Here is a 13,144-nt window from a genome sequence, read left to right on the forward strand (position 1 = left end):
TTATTTGAGTCCATCAATAGAGTCACCTAGAAGAGAATGTGCAGAGGACTATGGATTCAGTCAAACACCCTCACATGAAAGTTGGTGTGGGGGCATTTTCTTCCAGACCACATAAACTCAAAAGTGGAAAGAAGATTTTCTATTTTTTTTAAAAGAGAGAGACAGCAAACAAGCAAAAGAACATGGGTTCTTACGAGAAATAGGGTGAATGCTATCTATCACAGGTCAAGATATCTCTCAAGCAATCTAGAATAGGTTTGATTTGACCTTTAGGGCCTGCACTTTTCTTATATGATTAAACTAATGGAGAATTTTGAGTGTCACAAGGGAAAGTTTCCAACTGACTTGCTATCATGAGTGAGATGCTTAAAAATCCTGGAGAGACATTAATGTTATCTGCCATGCTGGGCTGAGTTACTCCCAGTTCCTGTAGTGTCTAATGTGTCCTAGCAGGAATTATTATTGCTTGTATATTATTGTGTTCGAAAGCAAGAGCAATCAAAGAAAACCAGAAGATGCAAAAAACAGAGAAGAAAACAAAGAAGAGCAATTTCACAAGAAGTAGAACTTATGGAAATGCCAGATGAGATAAATAAAGAAATATGATCTGTCAAGTATATCAGGTATAAAACAATTTGTGGAACAAAAACAAGAAAAAAACTTTTCAACTTAAGTGTTTCCATAAACTAAAAATAATAGTTATGATTAAAAGTTGACCAGGAAGATCGATTGAAAGAATTCCAAAACATGTAGAAACAGCATAAATGACGGCAATCGCTAGTGAAGAGATGAGCTATTGAAAGCTGAGACAGGAGAATTTTAATGTGTATAAAAGGAAATCCTGAAATAAAATTAAAAAGTGATAGAGAGAGGTAATATTTAGACAAATAAAGAAAATTTCTTTTGTTTGAAGAAAGATGTATGCCTGAAGATTGAAAAGGTTCCCTGAGTCCCAGAGAGGATTAATAAAAAAGGTCATTTATTTAGACATATCCTTGTGAACACTTTGAATTCCAACAGTAAATAGAAAGTCTTATAAGCTTCTATAAGGAAGTAATTTTCAAAGGAAAGTAAATCTGGCTCATATCTGTCTTCTTTATAATATTAAACTTAGCCAGTTAATGAAATATTATCTACTGAGACAAAAGGAGAGAGATCCAAGTTACTATTCACCCATCAGAGTAAAGGAATGACATTTTCAGAAATACATGGATTCAGAAACTCTATCAGCAATGTGTTCTGAGGAGAATAATCATGAAAATACAATAACCAAACAACAATTAAATCAGAACTGAGACATCGTAAAAGATTAAAATCATACTGGAGAAATGGTGGTAATGTCTCTGCAATTTATGTAATTGACTCTAAATGGATAATGCTATTATGATTGGGAAATTGTAACAGTGCTTTAAAATAAAGTTTCTTTAAAAATTAGACAAACTCAGGAAAAGCTTAAAAATAGGTTACAATGAAATCCAGGGCCTTGAAACTATGAGGAATGGAAAAGGAGTAAAAGCATTTAGCTTTCACATCTAGGATAAGTAATATTAAATTTTACAAAAGCTATTTTAATTTCATAGAAAAGTAATTACACATGACAAAACATTTCAACAACATATATAGCCCCAAAATGGTTCAATGTGTAAGACATCAATATTAAGTTAAATATTTCATTTGTCTTGATAACACCACGTATTTAGAAAATTACTATCCATAATATCCATGATATATTATTATGTGGGGAAAGTAGTTTACAGAATTATATTAGGGAAGTAACTAGTTTACTTCATTTTGTTTTTTAATATCAAATAGCAATACTATGCTTAATAATAGAAATATTGGGTTTTCATTACATTCATTACATTTAATTTCACTGTAATTTCATTAGATTGAATCCAAACCATGGACAAGAGATCTAGGGATAAAATACAGACATCAAAGAACAACACGTAAGATGCTACTGTATTAGTTTTCTATTGCTACAGTGACAAAGCACTATAAAGTTATTGTTTTAAAACAATAGAAATGTTTTCTTTTACATTACTGGAGATCAGAAGTCTAAAATCAAAGTTACATTCCTTCTGGAGTCTTCAGGCTATTTTCTGCTTCTAGAGGCCCCTTGCATCCTTTGGCTCATAGCCCCTTCCTCCATTTTGAAAGTGTATCACTCCAACCTCTGGTTCTGAGTAATACAACATCATACTTTAATCCTCCTGTCTCACTTTAATAACCCTTGTGATTACATTGGGACCACCCATATAATCCAGAATAATCTCCACATCTCAAGGTCCTTAACTAAATCACAACTGCAAAGTACTTTTTGCTACAGAAGTTAATATATTGAAAGGATCCAAACATAAGGATGCAAACATCTTTGGAGGGCTAGTGGCTATTTACTACGGTTATTAACCACCACATTGCATCAATACTATAATGTCCATTGGCTGAAAAATCTTAATAAATCTACTAACATTTTCCTACTAAACCGTAAATATGAATACTTTGTACTCAAGATACAGATGAGTCAAGATATAGAGTTAGGGCAATGTTTTCAGCTCTAAAACAACAACAAAAGAGCTATCTAGTAGCAATTTTAAAAAACTAATATATTTATACAATTTCAAAAAATGAAGAGGAAAAGAAACTAGTTCAGAATATTTTCTGATTATTGTATGTAATAAAAGAAAAAGATAATAAACTATGACACATGTAAATTAAGTATAAAATCTCCACTCTTAAATTATGAATAACACTGAAAGCCACCTTAATCATATGAATTACATGCCTAAGTATAATTTGATTGAATATATTATAAATCATACAACTTTAAATGTGCCTAAGACTTTTCATTTTGGGGAAATGAAAAGATTCATTTTTACTTAACACATCAATTAAAATTTGTAATTGCCATTATATGTTAGAATTCCATTAATGGCTAAGCAAATATTTTAATCATAAAATTTAAAATCATAATTAAACTGTGATAAAATATAAAGTTAACTATAGAAGGTTTGAATAAAACAAAAAAATTATCTCATCAAGCACTTTGCTTTTGATTATCCTGCTATTGATCTCTCCTATCAGTAAGTACAGTACCTAGAATTTCAGAGTTTTGTTATTGGAAAGAGATTGGCAGTTGTTCAAGTAAATGGGTTCCCTTTACAAATCAGCAGAATAAAGTAGAATAATTCAGTGATTTATAGAAGGTCATAACACTAATTAATGTTAAATAATATCTCTAAATATATAGTCTTATAAAGCAGACTTTTTCTGAACACATTGTGAAAACTCATTTTAACACATTAGTGCTATTTTGTGTCTAAGGGGTTTGAGTAGAGAATTATTTTACTCTGTTATTTTTTTCAAGAGGTTTTACTCTTACATAATAGTTGACTTATATCCTAAAAAATGCTAACATGGCAAGCTTAGTTCACTATCTTTCAGTTCAAAAAAAGTCTATTTACATGCTAAGAAATATTAAATTTTACAAGTTATTTTAATTTCATAGAAAATTAAGTATAGATGACAAAACATTTAAACAACATATATATCCCAAAATTGGTTCAATGTGTAATATCAATGTTAAGTAAAATATTGCATTTGTCTTGATAACATCATGTATTTAGAAAATGATTATTCATGAGTAAATGTATATTCCATATAAAATGTCTATAGCATTTATTAATTCTTTATGCTTAATGAAATGTCTTATTTCCTAGATTAAAATGTTGTTTCATTGACTTGTTTTAGATTTCACTATGGCAGAATAAAAATGTAAACATTTCAATAACAAATGCTTTTGAAGGAATGCTATAACCCATTGGAAGATAATTGCTGTAAGTAATTAAATATCCTCATAACGGGTACCTTCAGCATTATATTTATAATATTTTTGGAATGTCAAAATATATATATATTTAATAAATATAGCTGAAAGTTAAATTTGGTGGTCAATTTTAAATTAAATAATATAAAGTTGATTGTGAAACTTTTGTGCAAACCTTAAAGCATCTGGACCATTAAAAAATTTAATCTTTCAAAATGACATCTCCCAAAAGTGATGAATATTGGAGTTTGTTTTAACTTCATGTTATTTTATTGGCTACATTGGTATGGTCAGAAATGTCCAAATATTTGAATTGGTTTTACCTTTGTGTTATTTTATTGGCTACATTGTTTAGTATAGTCAGTATATCCTGAGACATCATTAAAGAGATTCTTTATTAGAAATAAATGTATATGCTAAAGCCTAAATAAGCATATCACTTTTTATAATACAGTATACTTTGAAAAATTTTAGAAATAAATTTAAACAATTAATTACATAATGCCTTACTACTGAGTATTACATTTGGAGTTAGATACATGCTGAGACTCCATCTATAGAATATAAGGACCAAACAACAAAACTGATCTGAGAGAAGAAGAGGAAGAATAAGGAAGAGGAAAGAGGAGTGTTATGGACTCAATGTTTGTGTTACCCAAAATTTGTGTGTTGAAGCCCTAATCTCTAATGTGATTGTATTTGGAGGTGGGGCCTCTGGGTGGGTAATTAGCCCTAAATGAAGTTATGAGGGTGGAGCCTCCATGATAAGACTAGTGTTGTTATGAGAAGAAGAAGAAACCAGTGCTCTCTCTCCCTCTATGCCATATGAAGACACAGAGATAAGGCAGCCGTCTACAAGCCAGGTAAGAGACTCCAGCAGACACTGAATCTGCCAATGTCTTGATCTTAGGATTCCTGACATCTAGAACTGTGAGAAATAAATATTTGTTATTTTAGCCACCCAGTCTACAGCATTTTGCTATAGCGGCCCAAGAAGACTAAAACACAAAGGGAAAGGGGAGGGGCAAAAGAGGAGGAAGAAGAGGAGGAAAAGAAAGAAAATCTTGGTAAAATTTACTGTTAGATTGCAGGTTGAGATAACCTGATTAACTGACATTTTTGCTTTTCAACTGATGATATCAGTATTGTGTCAAGAAAGCCAAAATAAGTTTCCATCAAATCATCTGTACATAAAATACTGCTGTTTAATGGATAATAATAATGTTTATATAATATAAAGTACACTATTTGTTCATTTATAATTCAGTACATTATGTACTTATATATCTTATTCTACGGATATAATGCACAATAAGATGAATGAACAATGATGTAGCCACATATCTCTGTCAATGACAGAATGCATACACTGAAATGTATTTGTCAAAAGTCTGCCCCTGAGGTAAATGCACATGTAACTGTAATTCTTATAAACATCCTTATGATCTGAGAAGTGACTCTATGCTGTCTTGCCTTAGGGAGCCCTCACAGATTCCTACTGTTAATCAATGATTCCTGATTACTGTGATCCCCAAAACTGCAACTTCCTTTACCTCTAAAAGAGGGTTAATAATAGTCACTGTTTCACAGGAGTTTTAAGGATTAAATACGTCTTGCATATAAGGCACTTAGCATGATGTCTAACACCAAGTAAACACTTTCTATATGACAGAAATTTATTATTTATCTATCTATTTCCATATTTAATGTCTAAAATGGATTTAGCTGTACATTTTCTAAGGTATTAGATATTTGAAATCTCATTAGCCAGTGTAATGAAGCGAAAAACATAACCAATGAAAACAATGGATAAGCATATTTTAAACCTATAGCTAGATGTTTGATGGATAGAGTTGTACTTTGTTTAATACACTGTTATGTTTCTTGTGAATCTTAGAGATGCTCTATCAAACATAGAAATAGTATCAGGAACTCAGCATTCATTGATGAATTATAACTCCTCTAAAAACTTATAGTCAAATGTTTATTTTGCTTTATTATCCTAATTCAGCCTTTTAAGTGAACAATTTTTAATTTCCCTAGAGTAAAATTTTATAATGAACTCTGTAAGACAGGAGAGTATATACAGAAAATTAATTTACACTTAGCTTGTTAACAGTTCAAGTATTAAAGAGGGATTCATATATTTGAATTTATTTTCTAAGGGAATCTCTTTAAATTCAAGTATATTTCCATAAATCTGTTATGTTAGTCCTCTCATAAGAATGTCTTCCAGAACTATAATGTCTGCATAATTTTAATCACTGGCATTGACTTTCTTCTAGTAAGGCAATGGTAAAATGATTCTCTACTAATTTTCTCAGATTCTGGACAATTCAATACAATGAAATTGTAACTTATCTTGTAGAACTCTAAATCCTAAAAGACTAAACCCAATTTCCAAAAGTTTTTAACTTAATATCACAGTAAATATTGGAGGAAAAATTGTATTATTGAAGTTTCAAAACTGGTCAATTCGTTTTTCATATTTTCAAATTTTAGAACAGTTTTAGATTAAAAAAAAATTGTAACAGCTTTCCCTATTATAAACAACTTATATTAGTGTAGTACATTTATTACAATTAAGAAACCAATATTGTTACATTATTATTAAAGTCTATGCATTATTCAGGTATTCTTAGTTTTTACCTATTGTCTTTTTTCTATCCCAGGATCCCATCCAGGATGCCTTCACTACATTTCGTTGTCTTTTCTCTTCAGGTTCCTTTTGGCTGTAACAGTTCATATTTAATATTTTTGACTGATTTTCCAGTAGTTTTATTTTTTTAAATTTATTCCTTAAATTAGTCTTTCCTTTGGAATATTAAAGTTTATAGTAGTAGACATACATTAGTATTCTTAGGAGGACTGGTGGACTCGGATCTATATTGATCTTGTCTTTGAAGATCAAACCTATTAAATCTCAAATTTGTTTTGTACTAGAGCATTCTTCACACAAACACTTGTGTCACTGAGAATTAATTGATCTTCTTACTATTAAATGCAAGTTAGCTCAGCTATTGTGCATGCAAATAATTTTTTCTTATAACTTTTGCTGTCTCTGGCAAAGAAATAAATAGAATTTATTTCTAAATTATCCATAAGTATAGATATAACATCTTCTTACAATGCACTGGTACTTGTATTCGAATCTTAATATGACTAAACATATAATAACATCCTATTGAATCTGTTGCAGTTCTTAGTGGTGAAAACTGAGGAATGAAAACATTTTTTTTAAAGGCCAGTCAAGAATATACCCTTTCATTGAATTTGTTCTGCAGAGCAGATATCAGAAAGAGGGCTTAAATTTAAGTGAGTGGCATAAAAATTCACTATGAAAACATTTTTGCAAACATGTGTATCAATAGAAAACCACAAATCTGTTAAAAATCATTTTATATGGAACTTTCTAATAAAATATGAGGGTATATAATAAAAAAACTCTCTAATGGCTGAAAGAATAGAGGAAGTACTCAAAACTGCCTAAATTATTCCCTTAATTAAGATAGTACACTGAAAATTTTAGCCTAAAGTTTGATAGAAAAATAAAATCAGAAATTACTGTGAAACAGCATCACACTCAAGAAGGTCCAGCATCCAGAGGAAAAAAAAATCTATTAGGATCATTCCAAATATAATGACAATAAAATAAAACTGTTGAAAAGATAGAGACACTTGAACAAAAATTTAACAGTAATTCTTAAGAAGATTCAAGTACAAAACACACACAGACAGAAATTCAAACTTCCTTTTGAAAAAGAAAGTTTGAATTGTTGATATCTCTCTAAACTTCTATAACAAATATCTCTATGTTATTTTAAATACTGATGGCAGTGATGGCTCCAGATGGCCTGCCGCTGCCATCACAGCAGCTGCAGCAGGGAGGCCAGGGCTGCACGCTCCATGGAACCAGTGGGAGCTGGGGACAAGCAGAAGCCCCACCTCTTCCAATCTGAGGTGGAAGCGGCTCCCCAGGTGATGGGTGCTGCTGCAGACCCAAACCCTGGCTACATACCCAGGCCTCGCACTCCACAGAGCAGGCAGGACCCCCATCCCTCTGGGCAGAGCTACAGCCACCCAAGTTGTGGCTGCAGATTCAAACCTCCCTGTGCTACTGGGGGACCAAGAGCAGGCAGAACCCTGCCCTCATTGGCCCAGCTGCAGCTGCCCAAACCATGGCTGCAGACTTGAGCCTCCTGCTCCACAGAGCAGACAGGAGCCAGGACTGCCTCCCTCACCCTGCCTTTGCAGGCTCAGAAGTGCTTGCTCAAGTGCATACTCTAATCTGGGAGCAAAGTCTGGTGAACCTTGGCACCATAAAGGCAGCAGGAAGCAGATTCCTGGGCAGAAGGGGGAGAGTCCCTGGTGAGGCCCCACTTTCAGGCCAAGGAGGGCCTGAAGGCTGGGGGCAGACTGCCAGTCCCACAACCAGAGTGGGAACTTGTGGTGCCTTTGCCACCAGCCCATTGCCTCCCATGGACCAATTGGCATGCACTTCCTCCCATCTGAGGCCCATAAAAGCCCCAGGCTCAGCCAGAGCTCAGCAGATGACAGGAGGACCAGCTGCAGAGAGGAGCTACCCTCCCTGCTGAGAGCTTCAGAGACCTGCAGAGATGTCAGGACTACCAGCTACAGAGAAAAGCAACCCACTCCAGGGCCTCCTCCCTGCTAGAAGCTGGGAAGACATTGGAATGATCAGCAGCAGAGAGGAGCCACCCTCTCCAGGCCTCCTCTCTGCTGAAAGCTGCAGACATCAGGATGACCTGCCTACAGAGAAGAGCTAACTACAGTGGGTCTCCTCCTAGCACTCCTAACACTCAATAAATCTCCTCTTCATTTTGCTCACCCTCCACTTGTCTGCATACCTCATTCTTCCTGGATGCAGGACAAGAACTTGGGCAGAGGTGCCACTGGCCACAGAGGTTTGTGGCCAGAAAAGCGACACCCCAAAGATTCTGTGATAATATCACTTTTTTTTTTTTTTTTTTTTAAAGACAGAGTCTCACTCTGTCATCCAGGAGGCTGGAGTGCAATGGCAGAATCTCGGCTCACTGCAACCTCTGCGTCCTAGGTTCAAGTGATTCTCCTGCCTCAGCTTCCCAAGTAGCTGAGATTACAGGTGCCCACCACCATGCCCAGCTAATTTTTGTATTTTTAATAGAGACGGGGTTTCACTATGTTGGCCAGGCTGGTCTCAAACTCCTGAGCTCAGTTGATCCGCCCACCTCAGCCTCCCAAAGTGCTGGGATTACATGCATGAGAACAATACTTTCACTTTAACAAGCCCATATTACTTTAATCCCAAACTAGTATGACTCCAATTCCAAAACTAGATTATAATGGTATAAAAATAAAACTACTAATCTCATCTGTTAGTCAAAAAATATCAAGTAAAATATCAGTAAACTGAATATAGTAATTTATGAAAATAATATCATTCTAAAACTCTCACAGACAATTGTCATAGCAGTAGCAGCCAACACCTTTGGCACACTTGTCTTCTATCCTGGTAACTTCGCACAGTCAATAGCTCAAATCTCCATTTGGAAAGCAGAGCTTACCTACCGGCCTCCCTGGCTTCCACCTATAGGAATCTTTGATTCATAAGAGAAGCCGTAAGCATACAAATTTCACTTTGTTGTGGGAGAAGGAGAAAGAGACTTCAAGTTATAAAACCTGAAGTGGCTAAACTCCTGAAAGAAAGTCCCTTTGTTCAGCGTCATCAGAATATTGTTTATTTTCTTCCATATCTGTGCCCAGCTTCATTGGACCCACACCTGAAAGCAGAATGTTGATGAAATTTGTGCATTTTTCAATCTGAAAGGCTCTGAACTCTACTGGAGACTTACTGAATTGCTAATACACTACAATAAATTTATTTTCTTTCTTCTTAAACTTTTCAGAAGTGGATCTGCTATTTGCAAGGAAGAATTGTGACTGAGATGAGCTGTTTAAAATAGTAATTCAAATCTCTTTAAATGGTAGGCAATTTATCAATAGATTTATTTCATCAACAAATTAAGAGAAAACACATATGATTACATTGACAATGCCAAAATGACAGTTGATTATGCTGAAAATATGTGTAGTAAACACCTAAACAAGATAGCAGTAGACTTTTTCACCAAAAGGTTAATGACAATCTTGTTCAAACTCTATATATATTATATAAATGTAAACCACTATTTAGCTATAAAACCAGCAGTACATCTGGATATATATGTAAAGACATAGAGAGTAGAAATTTTCATACTGACAGAAATTGCAAAGTGAATGTCCTTCAGTAAGAGAATGGTTAAATAAACAATGACATATCTCAAAAATGCAACATTATTAAGCCATTTAAAAGAATGATTATTCCAAATGATTTGAAGTAATTCCATCAGGTGTTATTGAGTGAAAATAGAAAGATACAGGTTAAAGTGTGAAATATTATCTTCATGTTTTAAAAAAATCAAAACACGACCAAAACATTCCACATATATATATACCGTATAAACACATACAAACATGTAGAGAGTTACATAACTCAAAAGAAGAAAAGGAAGGAACAAACCTCCATTCTTTAGCATGGATTAGAGCTTGGTCATGGGATGGGGAGAAGTTAAGGAGGGAAGGACAGGGGTTTTTATTGGAGTATGTGGAAGATGTTAGGGGTGGTAAAAAAAAATTTTAAGGGGAAAAAAAGAAATAGAGATACAGAAAATACAAAAATAAAAGAAAGATGACATCAAAACATAAAGCAGCATGTATATAATTCCCTTCATGTAATTTGCAAGCATTGAACATAAAAGATATAGTTTCTTCATAGCATAAGTATATGTAGGTAAATATTGTGAGAAGTTTCCTAAGTGATGACAATGTGCTTTTGGGATGGAACATGATAGAGCATGATCAGATCATTGCTGTTTGTTTTTACTCTTATTTTCATTGTTAGCCTTTAGTGTTATTTGACATTTTAAATTACATGTATTCTTTTGAGAAAATTAATACAAAATAGTTTAGATTTCTCCCTCCAGCCATGACCATATCCAGGAAGAAGGCAGGGGCTGCCATCTGTCAGGAGCCTCCCTAGGGCAACGGCTCTGCCTTGCTGGGCCCAGGAAATGAAGCAGGCACCTCCAGCAAGAGGCACAAGCGGCGGAAGCACTGCAACAGCAGCAGCGGCAAGGACAGCAGCAACGACCTTGAGGACGGTCTGGAGCTCCACTGGGCCCTCAGTGGGGACGGGATCAGGCATGCAGCAGCAGGCAAGGGCGGGCAGTGTGGCTGTGGTCATCACTCAGCCTAAGTACACCAAGGAACACATCAAACTTGAAGGGTCGAAGTACAATGGGCAACTTTTGATTTGAAGGGCAGTCAACTGGGACTTGACTGGTTGAAAGGAAGTACCTAAACAGCAAAAGCTGCTTACGGCAATCTCGGTCAGAATTTGTGAGGGGCCTCAGATATGTGGGTACCTGGTAGCGCCCAGGTGTGGGCAGTGGTTTCTGGTTAGTGTGCTGCTCACAGCCTCCTCATCACCATAGAAGAGAAGCTGTGGAGCTGCTGTGGACAAGAGAAGGGGCATCTGGGACATGACAACACCAAGAGAGTGGAAGCTCCCAGACTCATCAAAGGTCTTAGCCATGAAGTGATCCTGCCGGCAGCATGTGGGCAGAACCACACACTGACCTTGACAGAAACCAGCTCCTTGTTCACATTTGGGGAGAACAAGATGGCATAGCTGGGCCGTGGTAACCAGACAGATGCTGTCCACACCTTGGCACAGACAAGGTATAAAGGCCAGCCCATTACCAAAATGACCTGTGGAGTTGAATTCAGCGTGATAATGGACTGCAAAGGAAACCCCTTTTCCTTTGGGTGCCCTGAATATGGTCAGCTGGGACACAATTGGATGGGAAGTTCATCATCCCGATGCAGCCATTAGAATATTACTGAAAACTGGTGCTCCTGCAATTGGCTGTCTTCATCCAGAAAACAGAAGATGGACAGATTCTGCCTGTACCAAATGGTTGAATGAGACACAGCCTGTGGCACTAACTACACGCTGGTTTTGGATTCCCAGAAGCAAGTCTTCTCAGGGCTTCATTGGCTATGGCTGGCTGGGCCATGTGGAGCAGAAAGTTGAGACTGTTCCCCCTCGCCAGGTGAAGCTGTTTGACTTCCCTGGGCGTGGGGTGCCCCCAGATCTATGCTGGTTATGATGGTTACGCGTGCTCTTTGCTGACAGTGAAGTGGGTGGTCTGTTTATCTGAGGGGCCACCAACACCTCCTGTGAGTCTACCATGTACCCCAAAGCAGGGCAGAACCTCTGTGGCTGGAGAATCTGGAGTCTGGCTTGTGAGAAGAGCAACATCATTGCATAAGAGCATCACCAGCTGGGGCCCCGTTGCCAACATTCAGGCAACTGGCCTGCAGGGACCAGAAACCAAACTCTTTATAGTTCCCTGTCCAGCCAGAGCCTTGTCACAGCAGTTGCCAGTTAGAGATTTGCCAGCTGTCAAGTGCATTCTCTGGTCCTTACAAGAAGGATCAGCACTTTATGCATCAGTCTTTATTGCCTTTAGGCTTCAGTCTCTCTTTCCCGCAACCCAGACACTGACTAGTACTGGCCGTCCTGTTTCTGAGACTGGGAGTAGTGCTCTTCACTCAGCTCTCTTTGGTCTCCTTTGCTTGGCTCTGGTACCAAATAGTTGGGATTACTGAAGAGTCCCTTTCCTCGCTTGTCAGCACTGATGCTGTGACCACTACCTGTATCCCAGTCAAGTGCCCTGTGCTGGAGCTTGGCACAGTGTATGCTGTGCAGCATTAGTTACAAGGTGCCCTTCCCGGAACCCTCCACTCACTTGAGCTTAAGAGAGGAAACACCTCTGGCTGGAGGGTCCTTGTTTCCAGAGAATTTGGGTTGCTTTGGTTGCTTTAAGGTAATTAATTCAGTGGTGCTTTTGGGGGAGATGAGAATAGAACTTAAGTGTGAGACTTGGGTGGATGGGCAAGTTAAATATTGGTCTTTTCAAGTTATTTATTGCTTTTTTGTTACCACTTGTCATTGTCTTCATGTTAAAATACCAAAAATGACTTGGCTGTTGCTTTTTTCTCTATTTTCCACCCAGTCCCTCCTTATGGTGACTTCTTCCCTTGAAGGGGACTTAGCAGTATCTGTCTGGGCTAGTCCCAAGGCCTTGTGGCAGGAAACCAGCCTGCATCTCTCTAAGACTTAATCTGACTATGTACTCATCTCTACTGTCCTATGTTCAATCAGGAGTCATGGGAGAAGCTTCTGCAACTTCAGAGCTTTGCTAAACTAACCTA

At 36.7% G+C, this 13,144-nt stretch overlaps 1 pseudogene; it reads left to right on the plus strand.

Moving 5' to 3' along the window:
• Window positions 1-10,935: 10,935 nt before the first annotated feature.
• On the plus strand, window positions 10,936-12,198 carry LOC100994651 (protein RCC2-like; annotated as a pseudogene).
• Window positions 12,199-13,144: the final 946 nt, after the last annotated feature.

Source organism: Pan paniscus, chromosome 2 (assembly GCF_029289425.2).
Source record: "Pan paniscus chromosome 2, NHGRI_mPanPan1-v2.0_pri, whole genome shotgun sequence".
In the NCBI taxonomy this organism is placed as follows: domain Eukaryota; kingdom Metazoa; phylum Chordata; class Mammalia; order Primates; family Hominidae; genus Pan; species Pan paniscus.